Source organism: Astatotilapia calliptera, chromosome 3, assembly GCF_964374335.1.
Source record: "Astatotilapia calliptera chromosome 3, fAstCal68.1, whole genome shotgun sequence".
Classification (NCBI taxonomy): Eukaryota; Metazoa; Chordata; class Actinopteri; order Cichliformes; family Cichlidae; genus Astatotilapia; species Astatotilapia calliptera.
The window spans coordinates 23,788,652-23,805,970 of NC_137424.1; the positions used below are offsets into that span (position 1 = coordinate 23,788,652).

General features: G+C 56.8%; 11 non-coding genes and 1 pseudogene across 11 annotated transcripts; all 12 read right to left on the reverse strand.

The window, feature by feature from the left end:
* Positions 1-971: 971 nt before the first annotated feature.
* On the reverse strand, positions 972-1,090 carry LOC145426997 (5S ribosomal RNA). Its single transcript, XR_013907720.1, has one exon. It is a non-coding gene; the product is annotated as a 5S ribosomal RNA (ribosomal RNA).
* Positions 1,091-2,616: 1,526 nt separating this feature from the next.
* LOC145427739 (5S ribosomal RNA) lies at positions 2,617-2,735 on the reverse strand. Its single transcript, XR_013908281.1, has one exon. It is a non-coding gene; the product is annotated as a 5S ribosomal RNA (ribosomal RNA).
* A 1,094-nt stretch (positions 2,736-3,829) lies between these two features.
* Positions 3,830-3,948, reverse strand: LOC145427740 (5S ribosomal RNA). Its single transcript, XR_013908282.1, has one exon. It is a non-coding gene; the product is annotated as a 5S ribosomal RNA (ribosomal RNA).
* Positions 3,949-4,963: 1,015 nt separating this feature from the next.
* Positions 4,964-5,082, reverse strand: LOC145426766 (5S ribosomal RNA). Its single transcript, XR_013907482.1, has one exon. It is a non-coding gene; the product is annotated as a 5S ribosomal RNA (ribosomal RNA).
* Positions 5,083-6,219: 1,137 nt separating this feature from the next.
* LOC145427232 (5S ribosomal RNA) lies at positions 6,220-6,338 on the reverse strand. The gene has a single exon (XR_013907964.1). It is a non-coding gene; the product is annotated as a 5S ribosomal RNA (ribosomal RNA).
* Positions 6,339-7,594: 1,256 nt separating this feature from the next.
* On the reverse strand, positions 7,595-7,713 carry LOC145427395 (5S ribosomal RNA; annotated as a pseudogene).
* A 935-nt stretch (positions 7,714-8,648) lies between these two features.
* LOC145426768 (5S ribosomal RNA) lies at positions 8,649-8,767 on the reverse strand. Its single transcript, XR_013907484.1, has one exon. It is a non-coding gene; the product is annotated as a 5S ribosomal RNA (ribosomal RNA).
* A 2,233-nt stretch (positions 8,768-11,000) lies between these two features.
* Positions 11,001-11,119, reverse strand: LOC145426998 (5S ribosomal RNA). Its single transcript, XR_013907721.1, has one exon. It is a non-coding gene; the product is annotated as a 5S ribosomal RNA (ribosomal RNA).
* Positions 11,120-12,645: 1,526 nt separating this feature from the next.
* LOC145427741 (5S ribosomal RNA) lies at positions 12,646-12,764 on the reverse strand. Its single transcript, XR_013908283.1, has one exon. It is a non-coding gene; the product is annotated as a 5S ribosomal RNA (ribosomal RNA).
* Positions 12,765-13,858: 1,094 nt separating this feature from the next.
* Positions 13,859-13,977, reverse strand: LOC145427742 (5S ribosomal RNA). Its single transcript, XR_013908284.1, has one exon. It is a non-coding gene; the product is annotated as a 5S ribosomal RNA (ribosomal RNA).
* Positions 13,978-14,992: 1,015 nt separating this feature from the next.
* On the reverse strand, positions 14,993-15,111 carry LOC145426769 (5S ribosomal RNA). Its single transcript, XR_013907485.1, has one exon. It is a non-coding gene; the product is annotated as a 5S ribosomal RNA (ribosomal RNA).
* A 1,137-nt stretch (positions 15,112-16,248) lies between these two features.
* Positions 16,249-16,367, reverse strand: LOC145427234 (5S ribosomal RNA). Its single transcript, XR_013907966.1, has one exon. It is a non-coding gene; the product is annotated as a 5S ribosomal RNA (ribosomal RNA).
* Positions 16,368-17,319: the final 952 nt, after the last annotated feature.

Sequence of the window (17,319 nt, forward strand, 5' to 3'; positions counted from 1 at the left end):
TAAGTGGCCTGAGCCAGCAGCCACAGGCCCTGGTGTGGTGTAAGTGGCCTCAGTCAGAAGCCACAGGCACTGGTGTGGTGTAAGTGCCCTCAGCCAGCAGCCACAGGCCCTGGTGTGGTGTAAGTGACCTCAGCCAGCAGCCACAGGCCCTGGCGTGGTGTAAGTGGCCTCAGCCAGCAGCCACAGGCCCTGGTGTGGTGTAAGTGGCCTCAGCCAGTGCCACAGGCCCTGGTGTGGTGTAATTGGCCTCAATAGCAACTAATGCCCTGGTGTGGTGTAGGTGGCCTCAGCCAGCAGCCACAGGCCCTGGTGTGGTGTAAGTGGCCTCAGCCAGAGCCACAGGCCCGGGTGGGGTGTAAGTGGCCTCAGCCAGTGCCACAGGCCCTGGTGTGGTGTAAGTGGCCTGAGCAAGAGCCAAAGACCTGGTGTGGTGTAATTGGCCTCAATAGCAACTAATGCCCTGGTGTGGTGTAGGTGGCCTCAGCCAGCAGCCACAGGCCCTGGTGTGGTGTAAGTGGCCTCAATAGCAACTAATGCCCTGGTGTGGTTTAAGTGGCCTCAGCCAGCAGCCACAGGCCCTGGTGTGGTGTAAGTGGCCTGAGCAAGAGCCACAGACCCTGGTGTGGTGTAATTGGCCTCAATAGCAACTAAGGCGCTGGTGTGGTGTAGGTGGCCTCAGCCAGCAGCCACAGGCCCTGGTGTGGTGTAAGTGGCCTCAGCCAGCAGCCACAGGCCCTGGTGTGGTGTAAGTGGCCTCAGCCAGCAGCCACAGGCCCTGATGTGGTGTAAGTGGCCCCAGCCGGTCACTCAGGCCCTGGTGTGGTGTAGGTGGCATCAGCTAGCAGCACAAGACATTGGAAAACAGCCAAAAGCAATGTCGTTAATGTGCCCTCATTAATGGGCAGCTGCTTTTGGTCTTTTAATACACCCCTTCTCTGGATCAAAAGCGGTTCAATGACATGAAAATGAAAGGGTTACAGCACCAGGTATTCCCAGGTAGTCTCCCATCCAAGTACTAACCAAGCCCAGCCCTGCTTAGCTTCCGAGATCAGACGAGGTCGGGCGTGCTCAGGGTGGTATGGCCGTAAGCTGCTGGCCCCAGCACAATGTCTCAATTTATGGATTCAACTGATTAGGTGGCAAGTACCTGAAGTTACGAAGACAATCCTTTAACCATACCTGCATGTTTGCATAATACCCTAACCCAAAGGCTCAGTTTAGCATTTATCTAACAGCACAGGCCCTGGATTGTTGAAGAAGGCCTCAGGAACCAGCACAGGGCCTGGTGTGTTGTACATGGCCACAGCTAGCAGCACAGGGCCTGGTTTGGTGAAGATGGCCTCGGCCAGAAGCGCAGGGCCTGATGTGATGTGAGTGGCCTGAGCAAGAGCCACAGGCCCTGGTGTGGTGTAATTGGCCTCAGCCAGCAGCCACAGGCCCTGGTGTGGTGTAAGTGGCCTCAGCCAGCAGCCACAGGCCCTGGTGTGGTGTAAGTGGCCTCAGCCAGTGCCACAGGCCCTGGTGTGGTGTAAGTGGCCTGAGCAAGAGTCACAGACCCTGGTGTGGTGTAATTGGCCTCAATAGCAACTAAGGCCCTGGTGTGGTGTAAGTGGCCTCAGCCAGAAGCCACAGGCACTGGTGTGGTGTAAGTGGCCTCAGCCAGCAGCCACAGGCCCTGGTGTGGTGTAAGTGGCCTCAGCCAGCAGCCACAGGCCCTGGTGTGGTGTAAGTGGCCTCAGCCAGCAGCCACAGGCCCTGGTGTGGTGTAAGTGGCCTCAGCCAGTGCCACAGGCCCTGGTGTGGTGTAAGTGGCCTCAGCCAGTGCCACAGGCCCTGGTGTGGTGTAAGTGGCCTGAGCAAGAGCCACAGACCCTGGTGTGGTGTAATTGGCCTCAATAGCAACTAATGCCCTGGTGTGGTGTAAGTGGCCTCAGCCAGCAGCCACAGGCCCTGGTGTGGTGTAAGTGGCCTCAGCCACTGCCACAGGCCCTGGTGTGGTGTAGGTGGCCTCAGCCAGCAGCCACAGGCCCTGGTGTGGTGTAAGTGGCCTCAATAGCAACTAATGCCCTGGTGTGGTGTAAGTGGCCTCAGCCAGCAGCCACAGGCCCTGGTGTGGTGTAAGTGGCCTCAGCCACTGCCACAGGCCCTGGTGTGGTGTAAGTGGCCTCAATAGCAACTAAGGCCCTGGTGTGGTGTAGGTGGCCTCAGCCAGCAGCCACAGGCCCTGGTGTGGTGTAAGTGGCCTCAGCCAGTGCCACAGGCCCTGGTGTGGTGTAAGTGGCCTGAGCAAGAGCCACAGACCCTGGTGTGGTGTAATTGGCCTCAATAGCAACTAATGCTCTGGTGTGGTGTAAGTGGCCTCAGCCAGCAGCCACAGGCCCTGGTGTGGTGTAAGTGGCCTCAGCCAGCAGCCACAGGCCCTGATGTGGTGTAAGTGGCCCCAGCCGGTCACTCAGGCCCTGGTGTGGTGTAGGTGGCATCAGCTAGCAGCACAAGACATTGGAAAACAGCCAAAAGCAATGTCGTTAATGTGCCCTCATTAATGGGCAGCTGCTTTTGGTCTTTTAATACACCCCTTCTCTGGATCAAAAGCGGTTCAATGACATGAAAATGAAAGGCTTACAGCACCAGGTATTCCCAGGTAGTCTCCCATCCAAGTACTAACCAAGCCCAGCCCTGCTTAGCTTCCGAGATCAGACGAGGTCGGGCGTGCTCAGGGTGGTATGGCCGTAAGCTGCTGGCCCCAGCACAATGTCTCAATTTATGGATTCAACTGATTAGGTGGCAAGTACCTGAAGTTACGAAGACAATCCTTTAACCATACCTGCATGTTTGCATAATACCCTAACCCAAAGGCTCAGTTTAGCATTTATCTAACAGCACAGGCCCTGGATTGTTGAAGATGGCCTCAGGAACCAGCACAGGGCCTGGTGTGTTGTACATGGCCACAGCTAGCAGCACAGGGCCTGGTTTGGTGAAGATGGCCTCGGCCAGAAGCGCAGGGTCTGGTGTGATGTGAGTGGCCTGAGCAAGAGCCACAGGCCCTGGTGTGGTGTAAGTGGCCTCAGCCAGAAGCCACAGGTACTGGTGTGGTGTAAGTGGCCTCAGCCAGCAGCCACAGGCCCTGGTGTGGTGTAAGTGGCCTCAGCCAGCAGCCACAGGCCCTGGTGTGGTGTAAGTGGCCTCAGCCAGAGCCACAGGCCCTGGTGTGGTGTAAGTGGCCTCAGCCAGTGCCACAGGCCCTGGTGTGGTGTAAGTGGCCTGAGCAAGAGCCACAGACCCTGGTGTGGTGTAATTGGCCTCAATAGCAACTAATGCCCTGGTGTGGTGTAGGTGGCCTCAGCCAGCAGCCACAGGCCCTGGTGTGGTGTAAGTGGCCTCAATAGCAAATAATGCCCTGGTGTGGTGTAAGTGGCCTCTGCCAGCAGCCACAGGCCCTGGTGTGGTGTAAGTGGCCTCAGCCAGTGCCACAGGCCCTGGTGTGGTGTAAGTGGCCTGAGCAAGAGCCACAGACCCTGGTGTGGTGTAATTGGCCTCAATAGCAACTAATGCTCTGGTGTGGTGTAAGTGGCCTCAGCCAGCAGCCACAGGCCCTGGTGTGGTGTAAGTGGCCTCAGCCAGCAGCCACAGGCCCTGATGTGGTGTAAGTGGCCCCAGCCGGTCACTCAGGCCCTGGTGTGGTGTAGGTGGCATCAGCTAGCAGCACAAGACATTGGAAAACAGCCAAAAGCAATGTCGTTAATGTGCCCTCATTAATGGGCAGCTGCTTTTGGTCTTTTAATACACCCCTTCTCTGGATCAAAAGCGGTTCAATGACATGAAAATGAAAGGCTTACAGCACCAGGTATTCCCAGGTAGTCTCCCATCCAAGTACTAACCAAGCCCAGCCCTGCTTAGCTTCCGAGATCAGACGAGGTCGGGCGTGCTCAGGGTGGTATGGCCGTAAGCTGCTGGCCCCAGCACAATGTCTCAATTTATGGATTCAACTGATTAGGTGGCAAGTACCTGAAGTTACGAAGACAATCCTTTAACCATACCTGCATGTTTGCATAATACCCTAACCCAAAGGCTCAGTTTAGCATTTATCTAACAGCACAGGCCCTGGATTGTTGAAGATGGCCTCAGGAACCAGCACAGGGCCTGGTGTGTTGTACATGGCCACAGCTAGCAGCACAGGGCCTGGTTTGGTGAAGATGGCCTCGGCCAGAAGCGCAGGGCCTGGTGTGATGTGAGTGGCCTGAGCAAGAGCCACAGGCCCTGGTGTGGTGTAATTGGCCTCAGCCAGCAGCCACAGGCCCTGGTGTGGTGTAAGTGGCCTCAGCCAGCAGCCACAGGCCCTGGTGTGGTGTAAGTGGCCTCAGCCAGAGCCACAGGCCCTGGTGTGGTGTAAGTGGCCTCAGCCAGTGCCACAGGCCCTGGTGTGGTGTAAGTGGCCTGAGCAAGAGCCACAGACCCTGGTGTGGTGTAATTGGCCTCAATAGCAACTAATGCCCTGGTGTGGTGTAGGTGGCCTCAGCCAGCAGCCACAGGCCCTGGTGTGGTGTAAGTGGCCTCAATAGCAACTAATGCCCTGGTGTGGTGTAAGTGGCCTCAGCCAGCAGCCACAGGCCCTGGTGTGGTGTAAGTGGCCTGAGCAAGAGCCACAGACCCTGGTGTGGTGTAATTGGCCTCAATAGCAACTAAGGCCCTGGTGTGGTGTAGGTGGCCTCAGCCAGCAGCCACAGGCCCTGGTGTGGTGTAAGTGGCCTCAGCCAGCAACCATAGGGCCTGATGTGGTGTAAGTGGCCCCAGCCGGTCACTCAGGCCCTGGTGTGGTGTAAGTGGCATCAGCTAGCAGCACAAGACATTGGAAAACAGCCAAAAGCAATGTCGTTAATGTGCCCTCATTAATGGGCAGCTGCTTTTGGTCTTTTAATACACCCCTTCTCTGGATCAAAAGCGGTTCAATGACATGAAAATGAAAGGCTTACAGCACCAGGTATTCCAAGGAAGTCTCCCATCCAAGTACTAACCAAGCCCAGCCCTGCTTAGCTTCCGAGATCAGACGAGGTCGGGCGTGCTCAGGGTGGTATGGCCGTAAGCTGCTGGCCACAGCACAATGTCTCAATTTATGGATTCAACTGATTAGGTGGCAAGTACCTGAAGTTACGAAGACAATCCTATAACCATACCTGCATGTTTGCATAATACCCTAACCCAAAGGCTCAGTTTAGCATTTATCCAACAGCACAGGCCCTGGATTGTTGAAGATGGCCTCAGGAACCAGAACAGGGCCTGGTGTGTTGTACATGGCCACAGCTAGCAGCACAGGGCCTGGTTTGGTGAAGATGGCCTCGGCCAGAAGCACAGGGCCTGGTGTGATATGAGTGGCCTGAGCAAGAGCCACAGGCCCTGGTGTGGAGTAAGTGGCCTGAGCAAGAGCCACAGGCCCTGGTGTGGTGTAAGTGGCCTGAGCAAGAGCAACAGGCCCTGGTGTGGTGTAATTGGCCTCAATAGCAACTAAGGCCCTGGTGTGGTGTAAGTGGCCTCAGAAGCAAATAAGGCCGTGGTGTGGTGTATGTGGCCTCAGCCAGCAGCCACAGGCCCTTGGTGTGGTGTAAGTGGCCTCAGCCAGCAGCCACAGGCCCTGGTGTGGTGTGGGTGGCCTCAGCCAGCAGCCACAGGCCCTTGGTGTGGTGTAAGTCGCCTCATCCAGCAGCCACAGGCCCTGATGTGGTGTAAGTGGCCTCAGCCAGAGCCACAGGCCCTGGTGTGGTGTAAGTGGCCTCAGCCAGAGCCACAGGGTCTGGTGTGATATGAGTGGCCTGAGCAAGAGCCACAGGCCCTGGTGTGGTGTAAGTGGCCTCAGCCAGCAGCCACAGGCCCTGGTGTGGTGTGGGTGGCCTCAGCCAGCAGCCACAGGCCCTTGGTGTGGTGTAAGTCGCCTCATCCAGCAGCCACAGGCCCTGATGTGGTGTAAGTGGCCTCAGCCAGAGCCACAGGCCCTGGTGTGGTGTAAGTGGCCTCAGCCAGAGCCACAGGCCCTGATGTGGTGTAAGTGGCCCCAGCCGGTCACTCAGGCCCTGGTGTGGTGTAGGTGGCATCAGCTAGCAGCACAAGACATTGGAAAACAGCCAAAAGCAGTGTCGTTAATGTGCCCTCATTAATGGGCAGCTGCTTTTGGTCTTTTAATACACCACTTCTCTGGATCAAAAGTGGTTCAATGACATGAAAATGAAAGGCTTACAGCACCAGGTATTCCCAGGCAGTCTCCCATCCAAGTACTAACCACGCCCAGCCCTTCTTAGCTTCCGAGATCAGACGAGGTCGGGCGTGCTCAGGGTGGTATGGCCGTAAGCTGCTGGCCCCAGCACAATGTCTCAATTTATGGATTCAACTGATTAGGTGGCAAGTACCTGAAGTTACGAAGACAATCCTATAACCATACCTGCATGTTTGCATAATACCCTAACCCAAAGGCTCAGTTTGGCATTTATCTAACAGCACAGGCCCTGGATTGTTGAAGATGGCCTCAGGAACCAGCACAGGGCCTGGTGTGTTGTACATGGCCACAGCAAGCAGCACAGGGCCAGGTTTGGTGAAGATGGCCTCGGCCAGAAGCACAGGGTCTGGTGTGATATGAGTGGCCTGAGCAAGAGCCACAGGCCCTGGTGTGGTGTAAGTGGCCTCAGCCAGCAGCCACAGGCCCTGGTGTGGTGTGGGTGGCCTCAGCCAGCAGCCACAGGCCCTTGTGTGGTGTAAGTGGCCTCAGCCAGCAGCCACAGGCCCTGGTGTGGTGTAAGTGGCCTCAGCCAGTGCCACAGGCCCTGGTGTGGTGTAATTGGCCTCAATAGCAACTAAGGCCCTGGTGTTGTGTATGTGGCCTCAGCCAGCAGCCACAGGCCCTGGTGTGGTGTAAGTGGCCTCAATAGCAACTAATGCCCTGGTGTGGTGTAAGTGGCCTCAGCCAGCAGCCACAGGCACTGGTGTGGTGTAAGTGCCCTCAGCCAGCAGCCACAGGCACTTGGTGTGGTGTAAGTGCCCTCAGCCAGCAGCCACAGGCCCTGGTGTGGTGTAAGTGGCCTGAGCAAGAGCCACAGGCCCTGGTGTGGTGTAAGTGGCCTCAGCCAGAAGCCACAGGCACTGGTGTGGTGTAAGTGCCCTCAGCCAGCAGCCACAGGCCCTGGTGTGGTGTAAGTGGCCTCAGCCAGCAGCCACAGGCCCTGGTGTGGTGTAAGTGGCCTCAGCCAGCAGCCACAGGCCCTGGTGTGGTGTAAGTGGCCTCAGCCAGTGCCACAGGCCCTGGTGTGGTGTAAGTGGCCTGAGCAAGAGCCACAGACCCTGGTGTGGTGTAATTGGCCTCAATAGCAACTAATGCCCTGGTGTGGTGTAAGTGGCCTCAGCCAGCAGCCACAGGCCCTGATGTGGTGTAAGTGGCCCCAGCCGGTCACTCAGGCCCTGGTGTGGTGTAGGTGGCATCAGCTAGCAGCACAAGACATTGGAAAACAGCCAAAAGCAATGTCGTTAATGTGCCCTCATTAATGGGCAGCTGCTTTTGGTCTTTTAATACACCCCTTCTCTGGATCAAAAGCGGTTCAAAGACATGAAAATGAAAGGCTTACAGCACCTGGTATTCCAAGGAAGTCTCCCATCCAAGTACTAACCAAGCCCAGCCCTGCTTAGCTTCCGAGATCAGACGTGGTCGGGCATGCTCAGGGTGGTATGGCGCTAAGCTGCTGGCCACAGCACAATGTCTCAATTTATGGATTCAAGTGATTAGGTGGCAAGTACCTGGAGTTACGAAGACAATCCTATAACCATACCTGCATGTTTGCATAATACCCTAACCCAAAGGCTCAGTTTAGCATTTATCCAACAGCACAGGCCCTGGATTGTTGAAGATGGCCTCAGGAACAAGAACAGGGCCTGGTGTGTTGTACATGGTCACAGCTAGCAGCACAGGGCCTGGTTTGGTGAAGATGGCCTCGGCCAGAAGCACAGGGCCTGGTGTGATATGAGTGGCCTGAGCAAGAGCCACAGGCCCTGGTGTGGAGTAAGTGGCCTGAGCAAGAGCCACAGGCCCTGGTGTGGTGTAAGTGGCCTCAGCCAGAGCCACAGGCCCTGGTGTGGTGTAAGTGGCCTTAGAAGCAAATAAGGCCGTGGTGTGGTGTAAGTGGCCTCAGCCAGAGCCACAGGCCCTGGTGTGGTGTAAGTGGCCTCAATAGCAACTAAGGCCCTGGTGTGGTGTAAGTGGCCTCATCCAGCAGCCACAGGCCTTGGTGTGGTGTAAGTCGCCTCATCCAGCAGCCACAGGCCCTGGTGTGGTGTAAGTGGCCTGAGCAAGAGCCACAGACCCTGGTGTGGTGTAATTGGCCTCAATAGCAAGTAAGGCCCTGGTGTGGTGTAGGTGGCCTCAGCCAGCAGCCACAGGCCCTGGTGTGGTGTAAGTGGCCTCAGCCAGCAACCACAGGCCCTGATGTGGTGTAAGTGGCCCCAGCCGGTCACTCAGGCCCTGGTGTGGTGTAAGTGGCATCAGCTAGCAGCACAAGACATTGGAAAACAGCCAAAAGCAATGTCGTTAATGTGCCCTCATTAATGGGCAGCTGCTTTTGGTCTTTTAATACACCCCTTCTCTGGATCAAAAGCGGTTCAATGACATGAAAATGAAAGGCTTACAGCACCAGGTATTCCAAGGAAGTCTCCCATCCAAGTACTAACCAAGCCCAGCCCTGCTTAGCTTCCGAGATCAGACGAGGTCGGGCGTGCTCAGGGTGGTATGGCCGTAAGCTGCTGGCCCCAGCACAATGTCTCAATTTATGGATTCAACTGATTAGGTGGCAAGTACCTGAAGTTACGAAGACAATCCTATAACCATACCTGCATGTTTGCATAATACCCTAACCCAAAGGCTCAGTTTGGCATTTATCTAACAGCACAGGCCCTGGATTGTTGAAGATGGCCTCAGGAACCAGCACAGGGCCTGGTGTGTTGTACATGGCCACAGCAAGCAGCACAGGGCCAGGTTTGGTGAAGATGGCCTCGGCCAGAAGCACAGGGTCTGGTGTGATATGAGTGGCCTGAGCAAGAGCCACAGGCCCTGGTGTGGTGTAAGTGGCCTCAGCCAGCAGCCACAGGCCCTGGTGTGGTGTGGGTGGCCTCATCCAGCAGCCACAGGCCCTTGTGTGGTGTAAGTGGCCTCAGCCAGCAGCCACAGGCCCTGGTGTGGTGTAAGTGGCCTCAGCCAGTGCCACAGGCCCTGGTGTGGTGTAATTGGCCTCAATAGCAACTAAGGCCCTGGTGTGGTGTATGTGGCCTCAGCCAGCAGCCACAGGCCCTGGTGTGGTGTAAGTGGCCTCAATAGCAACTAATGCCCTGGTGTGGTGTAAGTGGCCTCAGCCAGCAGCCACAGGCACTGGTGTGGTGTAAGTGCCCTCAGCCAGCAGCCACAGGCCCTGGTGTGGTGTAAGTGGCCTCAGCCAGTGCCACAGGCCCTGGTGTGGTGTAAGTGGCCTGAGCAAGAGCCACAGACCCTGGTGTGGTGCAATTGGCCTCAATAGCAACTAATGCCCTGGTGTGGTGTAAGTGGCCTCAGCCAGCAGCCACAGGCCCTGGTGTGGTGTAAGTGGCCTCAATAGCAACTAATGCCCTGGTGTGGTGTAAGTGGCCTCAGCCAGCAGCCACAGGCCCTGGTGTGGTGTAAGTGGCCTCAGCCAGTGCCACAGGCCCTGGTGTGGTGTAAGTGGCCTGAGCAAGAGCCACAGACCCTGGTGTGGTGTAATTGGCCTCAATAGCAACTAATGCCCTGGTGTGGTGTAGGTGGACTCAGCCAGCAGCCACAGGCCCTGGTGTGGTGTAAGTGGCCTCAGCCAGTGCCACAGGCCCTGGTGTGGTGTAAGGGGCCTCAATAGCAACTAATGCCCTGGTGTGGTGTAAGTGGCCTCAGCCAGCAGCCACAGGCACTGGTGTGGTGTAAGTGGCCTCAGCCAGCAGCCACAGGCCCTGGTGTGGTGTAAGTGGCCTCAGCCAGCAGCCACAGGCCCTGGTGTGGTGTAAGTGGCCTGAGCCAGCAGCCACAGGCCCTGGTGTGGTGTAAGTGGCCTCAGTCAGAAGCCACAGGCACTGGTGTGGTGTAAGTGCCCTCAGCCAGCAGCCACAGGCCCTGGTGTGGTGTAAGTGACCTCAGCCAGCAGCCACAGGCCCTGGCGTGGTGTAAGTGGCCTCAGCCAGCAGCCACAGGCCCTGGTGTGGTGTAAGTGGCCTCAGCCAGTGCCACAGGCCCTGGTGTGGTGTAATTGGCCTCAATAGCAACTAATGCCCTGGTGTGGTGTAGGTGGCCTCAGCCAGCAGCCACAGGCCCTGGTGTGGTGTAAGTGGCCTCAGCCAGAGCCACAGGCCCGGGTGGGGTGTAAGTGGCCTCAGCCAGTGCCACAGGCCCTGGTGTGGTGTAAGTGGCCTGAGCAAGAGCCAAAGACCTGGTGTGGTGTAATTGGCCTCAATAGCAACTAATGCCCTGGTGTGGTGTAGGTGGCCTCAGCCAGCAGCCACAGGCCCTGGTGTGGTGTAAGTGGCCTCAATAGCAACTAATGCCCTGGTGTGGTTTAAGTGGCCTCAGCCAGCAGCCACAGGCCCTGGTGTGGTGTAAGTGGCCTGAGCAAGAGCCACAGACCCTGGTGTGGTGTAATTGGCCTCAATAGCAACTAAGGCGCTGGTGTGGTGTAGGTGGCCTCAGCCAGCAGCCACAGGCCCTGGTGTGGTGTAAGTGGCCTCAGCCAGCAGCCACAGGCCCTGGTGTGGTGTAAGTGGCCTCAGCCAGCAGCCACAGGCCCTGATGTGGTGTAAGTGGCCCCAGCCGGTCACTCAGGCCCTGGTGTGGTGTAGGTGGCATCAGCTAGCAGCACAAGACATTGGAAAACAGCCAAAAGCAATGTCGTTAATGTGCCCTCATTAATGGGCAGCTGCTTTTGGTCTTTTAATACACCCCTTCTCTGGATCAAAAGCGGTTCAATGACATGAAAATGAAAGGGTTACAGCACCAGGTATTCCCAGGTAGTCTCCCATCCAAGTACTAACCAAGCCCAGCCCTGCTTAGCTTCCGAGATCAGACGAGGTCGGGCGTGCTCAGGGTGGTATGGCCGTAAGCTGCTGGCCCCAGCACAATGTCTCAATTTATGGATTCAACTGATTAGGTGGCAAGTACCTGAAGTTACGAAGACAATCCTTTAACCATACCTGCATGTTTGCATAATACCCTAACCCAAAGGCTCAGTTTAGCATTTATCTAACAGCACAGGCCCTGGATTGTTGAAGAAGGCCTCAGGAACCAGCACAGGGCCTGGTGTGTTGTACATGGCCACAGCTAGCAGCACAGGGCCTGGTTTGGTGAAGATGGCCTCGGCCAGAAGCGCAGGGCCTGATGTGATGTGAGTGGCCTGAGCAAGAGCCACAGGCCCTGGTGTGGTGTAATTGGCCTCAGCCAGCAGCCACAGGCCCTGGTGTGGTGTAAGTGGCCTCAGCCAGCAGCCACAGGCCCTGGTGTGGTGTAAGTGGCCTCAGCCAGTGCCACAGGCCCTGGTGTGGTGTAAGTGGCCTGAGCAAGAGTCACAGACCCTGGTGTGGTGTAATTGGCCTCAATAGCAACTAAGGCCCTGGTGTGGTGTAAGTGGCCTCAGCCAGAAGCCACAGGCACTGGTGTGGTGTAAGTGGCCTCAGCCAGCAGCCACAGGCCCTGGTGTGGTGTAAGTGGCCTCAGCCAGCAGCCACAGGCCCTGGTGTGGTGTAAGTGGCCTCAGCCAGCAGCCACAGGCCCTGGTGTGGTGTAAGTGGCCTCAGCCAGTGCCACAGGCCCTGGTGTGGTGTAAGTGGCCTCAGCCAGTGCCACAGGCCCTGGTGTGGTGTAAGTGGCCTGAGCAAGAGCCACAGACCCTGGTGTGGTGTAATTGGCCTCAATAGCAACTAATGCCCTGGTGTGGTGTAAGTGGCCTCAGCCAGCAGCCACAGGCCCTGGTGTGGTGTAAGTGGCCTCAGCCACTGCCACAGGCCCTGGTGTGGTGTAGGTGGCCTCAGCCAGCAGCCACAGGCCCTGGTGTGGTGTAAGTGGCCTCAATAGCAACTAATGCCCTGGTGTGGTGTAAGTGGCCTCAGCCAGCAGCCACAGGCCCTGGTGTGGTGTAAGTGGCCTCAGCCACTGCCACAGGCCCTGGTGTGGTGTAAGTGGCCTCAATAGCAACTAAGGCCCTGGTGTGGTGTAGGTGGCCTCAGCCAGCAGCCACAGGCCCTGGTGTGGTGTAAGTGGCCTCAGCCAGTGCCACAGGCCCTGGTGTGGTGTAAGTGGCCTGAGCAAGAGCCACAGACCCTGGTGTGGTGTAATTGGCCTCAATAGCAACTAATGCTCTGGTGTGGTGTAAGTGGCCTCAGCCAGCAGCCACAGGCCCTGGTGTGGTGTAAGTGGCCTCAGCCAGCAGCCACAGGCCCTGATGTGGTGTAAGTGGCCCCAGCCGGTCACTCAGGCCCTGGTGTGGTGTAGGTGGCATCAGCTAGCAGCACAAGACATTGGAAAACAGCCAAAAGCAATGTCGTTAATGTGCCCTCATTAATGGGCAGCTGCTTTTGGTCTTTTAATACACCCCTTCTCTGGATCAAAAGCGGTTCAATGACATGAAAATGAAAGGCTTACAGCACCAGGTATTCCCAGGTAGTCTCCCATCCAAGTACTAACCAAGCCCAGCCCTGCTTAGCTTCCGAGATCAGACGAGGTCGGGCGTGCTCAGGGTGGTATGGCCGTAAGCTGCTGGCCCCAGCACAATGTCTCAATTTATGGATTCAACTGATTAGGTGGCAAGTACCTGAAGTTACGAAGACAATCCTTTAACCATACCTGCATGTTTGCATAATACCCTAACCCAAAGGCTCAGTTTAGCATTTATCTAACAGCACAGGCCCTGGATTGTTGAAGATGGCCTCAGGAACCAGCACAGGGCCTGGTGTGTTGTACATGGCCACAGCTAGCAGCACAGGGCCTGGTTTGGTGAAGATGGCCTCGGCCAGAAGCGCAGGGTCTGGTGTGATGTGAGTGGCCTGAGCAAGAGCCACAGGCCCTGGTGTGGTGTAAGTGGCCTCAGCCAGAAGCCACAGGTACTGGTGTGGTGTAAGTGGCCTCAGCCAGCAGCCACAGGCCCTGGTGTGGTGTAAGTGGCCTCAGCCAGCAGCCACAGGCCCTGGTGTGGTGTAAGTGGCCTCAGCCAGAGCCACAGGCCCTGGTGTGGTGTAAGTGGCCTCAGCCAGTGCCACAGGCCCTGGTGTGGTGTAAGTGGCCTGAGCAAGAGCCACAGACCCTGGTGTGGTGTAATTGGCCTCAATAGCAACTAATGCCCTGGTGTGGTGTAGGTGGCCTCAGCCAGCAGCCACAGGCCCTGGTGTGGTGTAAGTGGCCTCAATAGCAAATAATGCCCTGGTGTGGTGTAAGTGGCCTCTGCCAGCAGCCACAGGCCCTGGTGTGGTGTAAGTGGCCTCAGCCAGTGCCACAGGCCCTGGTGTGGTGTAAGTGGCCTGAGCAAGAGCCACAGACCCTGGTGTGGTGTAATTGGCCTCAATAGCAACTAATGCTCTGGTGTGGTGTAAGTGGCCTCAGCCAGCAGCCACAGGCCCTGGTGTGGTGTAAGTGGCCTCAGCCAGCAGCCACAGGCCCTGATGTGGTGTAAGTGGCCCCAGCCGGTCACTCAGGCCCTGGTGTGGTGTAGGTGGCATCAGCTAGCAGCACAAGACATTGGAAAACAGCCAAAAGCAATGTCGTTAATGTGCCCTCATTAATGGGCAGCTGCTTTTGGTCTTTTAATACACCCCTTCTCTGGATCAAAAGCGGTTCAATGACATGAAAATGAAAGGCTTACAGCACCAGGTATTCCCAGGTAGTCTCCCATCCAAGTACTAACCAAGCCCAGCCCTGCTTAGCTTCCGAGATCAGACGAGGTCGGGCGTGCTCAGGGTGGTATGGCCGTAAGCTGCTGGCCCCAGCACAATGTCTCAATTTATGGATTCAACTGATTAGGTGGCAAGTACCTGAAGTTACGAAGACAATCCTTTAACCATACCTGCATGTTTGCATAATACCCTAACCCAAAGGCTCAGTTTAGCATTTATCTAACAGCACAGGCCCTGGATTGTTGAAGATGGCCTCAGGAACCAGCACAGGGCCTGGTGTGTTGTACATGGCCACAGCTAGCAGCACAGGGCCTGGTTTGGTGAAGATGGCCTCGGCCAGAAGCGCAGGGCCTGGTGTGATGTGAGTGGCCTGAGCAAGAGCCACAGGCCCTGGTGTGGTGTAATTGGCCTCAGCCAGCAGCCACAGGCCCTGGTGTGGTGTAAGTGGCCTCAGCCAGCAGCCACAGGCCCTGGTGTGGTGTAAGTGGCCTCAGCCAGAGCCACAGGCCCTGGTGTGGTGTAAGTGGCCTCAGCCAGTGCCACAGGCCCTGGTGTGGTGTAAGTGGCCTGAGCAAGAGCCACAGACCCTGGTGTGGTGTAATTGGCCTCAATAGCAACTAATGCCCTGGTGTGGTGTAGGTGGCCTCAGCCAGCAGCCACAGGCCCTGGTGTGGTGTAAGTGGCCTCAATAGCAACTAATGCCCTGGTGTGGTGTAAGTGGCCTCAGCCAGCAGCCACAGGCCCTGGTGTGGTGTAAGTGGCCTGAGCAAGAGCCACAGACCCTGGTGTGGTGTAATTGGCCTCAATAGCAACTAAGGCCCTGGTGTGGTGTAGGTGGCCTCAGCCAGCAGCCACAGGCCCTGGTGTGGTGTAAGTGGCCTCAGCCAGCAACCATAGGGCCTGATGTGGTGTAAGTGGCCCCAGCCGGTCACTCAGGCCCTGGTGTGGTGTAAGTGGCATCAGCTAGCAGCACAAGACATTGGAAAACAGCCAAAAGCAATGTCGTTAATGTGCCCTCATTAATGGGCAGCTGCTTTTGGTCTTTTAATACACCCCTTCTCTGGATCAAAAGCGGTTCAATGACATGAAAATGAAAGGCTTACAGCACCAGGTATTCCAAGGAAGTCTCCCATCCAAGTACTAACCAAGCCCAGCCCTGCTTAGCTTCCGAGATCAGACGAGGTCGGGCGTGCTCAGGGTGGTATGGCCGTAAGCTGCTGGCCACAGCACAATGTCTCAATTTATGGATTCAACTGATTAGGTGGCAAGTACCTGAAGTTACGAAGACAATCCTATAACCATACCTGCATGTTTGCATAATACCCTAACCCAAAGGCTCAGTTTAGCATTTATCCAACAGCACAGGCCCTGGATTGTTGAAGATGGCCTCAGGAACCAGAACAGGGCCTGGTGTGTTGTACATGGCCACAGCTAGCAGCACAGGGCCTGGTTTGGTGAAGATGGCCTCGGCCAGAAGCACAGGGCCTGGTGTGATATGAGTGGCCTGAGCAAGAGCCACAGGCCCTGGTGTGGAGTAAGTGGCCTGAGCAAGAGCCACAGGCCCTGGTGTGGTGTAAGTGGCCTGAGCAAGAGCAACAGGCCCTGGTGTGGTGTAATTGGCCTCAATAGCAACTAAGGCCCTGGTGTGGTGTAAGTGGCCTCAGAAGCAAATAAGGCCGTGGTGTGGTGTATGTGGCCTCAGCCAGCAGCCACAGGCCCTTGGTGTGGTGTAAGTGGCCTCAGCCAGCAGCCACAGGCCCTGGTGTGGTGTGGGTGGCCTCAGCCAGCAGCCACAGGCCCTTGGTGTGGTGTAAGTCGCCTCATCCAGCAGCCACAGGCCCTGATGTGGTGTAAGTGGCCTCAGCCAGAGCCACAGGCCCTGGTGTGGTGTAAGTGGCCTCAGCCAGAGCCACAGGGTCTGGTGTGATATGAGTGGCCTGAGCAAGAGCCACAGGCCCTGGTGTGGTGTAAGTGGCCTCAGCCAGCAGCCACAGGCCCTGGTGTGGTGTGGGTGGCCTCAGCCAGCAGCCACAGGCCCTTGGTGTGGTGTAAGTCGCCTCATCCAGCAGCCACAGGCCCTGATGTGGTGTAAGTGGCCTCAGCCAGAGCCACAGGCCCTGGTGTGGTGTAAGTGGCCTCAGCCAGAGCCACAGGCCCTGATGTGGTGTAAGTGGCCCCAGCCGGTCACTCAGGCCCTGGTGTGGTGTAGGTGGCATCAGCTAGCAGCACAAGACATTGGAAAACAGCCAAAAGCAGTGTCGTTAATGTGCCCTCATTAATGGGCAGCTGCTTTTGGTCTTTTAATACACCACTTCTCTGGATCAAAAGTGGTTCAATGACATGAAAATGAAAGGCTTACAGCACCAGGTATTCCCAGGCAGTCTCCCATCCAAGTACTAACCACGCCCAGCCCTTCTTAGCTTCCGAGATCAGACGAGGTCGGGCGTGCTCAGGGTGGTATGGCCGTAAGCTGCTGGCCCCAGCACAATGTCTCAATTTATGGATTCAACTGATTAGGTGGCAAGTACCTGAAGTTACGAAGACAATCCTATAACCATACCTGCATGTTTGCATAATACCCTAACCCAAAGGCTCAGTTTGGCATTTATCTAACAGCACAGGCCCTGGATTGTTGAAGATGGCCTCAGGAACCAGCACAGGGCCTGGTGTGTTGTACATGGCCACAGCAAGCAGCACAGGGCCAGGTTTGGTGAAGATGGCCTCGGCCAGAAGCACAGGGTCTGGTGTGATATGAGTGGCCTGAGCAAGAGCCACAGGCCCTGGTGTGGTGTAAGTGGCCTCAGCCAGCAGCCACAGGCCCTGGTGTGGTGTGGGTGGCCTCAGCCAGCAGCCACAGGCCCTTGTGTGGTGTAAGTGGCCTCAGCCAGCAGCCACAGGCCCTGGTGTGGTGTAAGTGGCCTCAGCCAGTGCCACAGGCCCTGGTGTGGTGTAATTGGCCTCAATAGCAACTAAGGCCCTGGTGTTGTGTATGTGGCCTCAGCCAGCAGCCACAGGCCCTGGTGTGGTGTAAGTGGCCTCAATAGCAACTAATGCCCTGGTGTGGTGTAAGTGGCCTCAGCCAGCAGCCACAGGCACTGGTGTGGTGTAAGTGCCCTCAGCCAGCAGCCACAGGCACTTGGTGTGGTGTAAGTGCCCTCAGCCAGCAGCCACAGGCCCTGGTGTGGTGTAAGTGGCCTGAGCAAGAGCCACAGGCCCTGGTGTGGTGTAAGTGGCCTCAGCCAGAAGCCACAGGCACTGGTGTGGTGTAAGTGCCCTCAGCCAGCAGCCACAGGCCCTGGTGTGGTGTAAGTGGCCTCAGCCAGCAGCCACAGGCCCTGGTGTGGTGTAAGTGGCCTCAGCCAGCAGCCACAGGCCCTGGTGTGGTGTAAGTGGCCTCAGCCAGTGCCACAGGCCCTGGTGTGG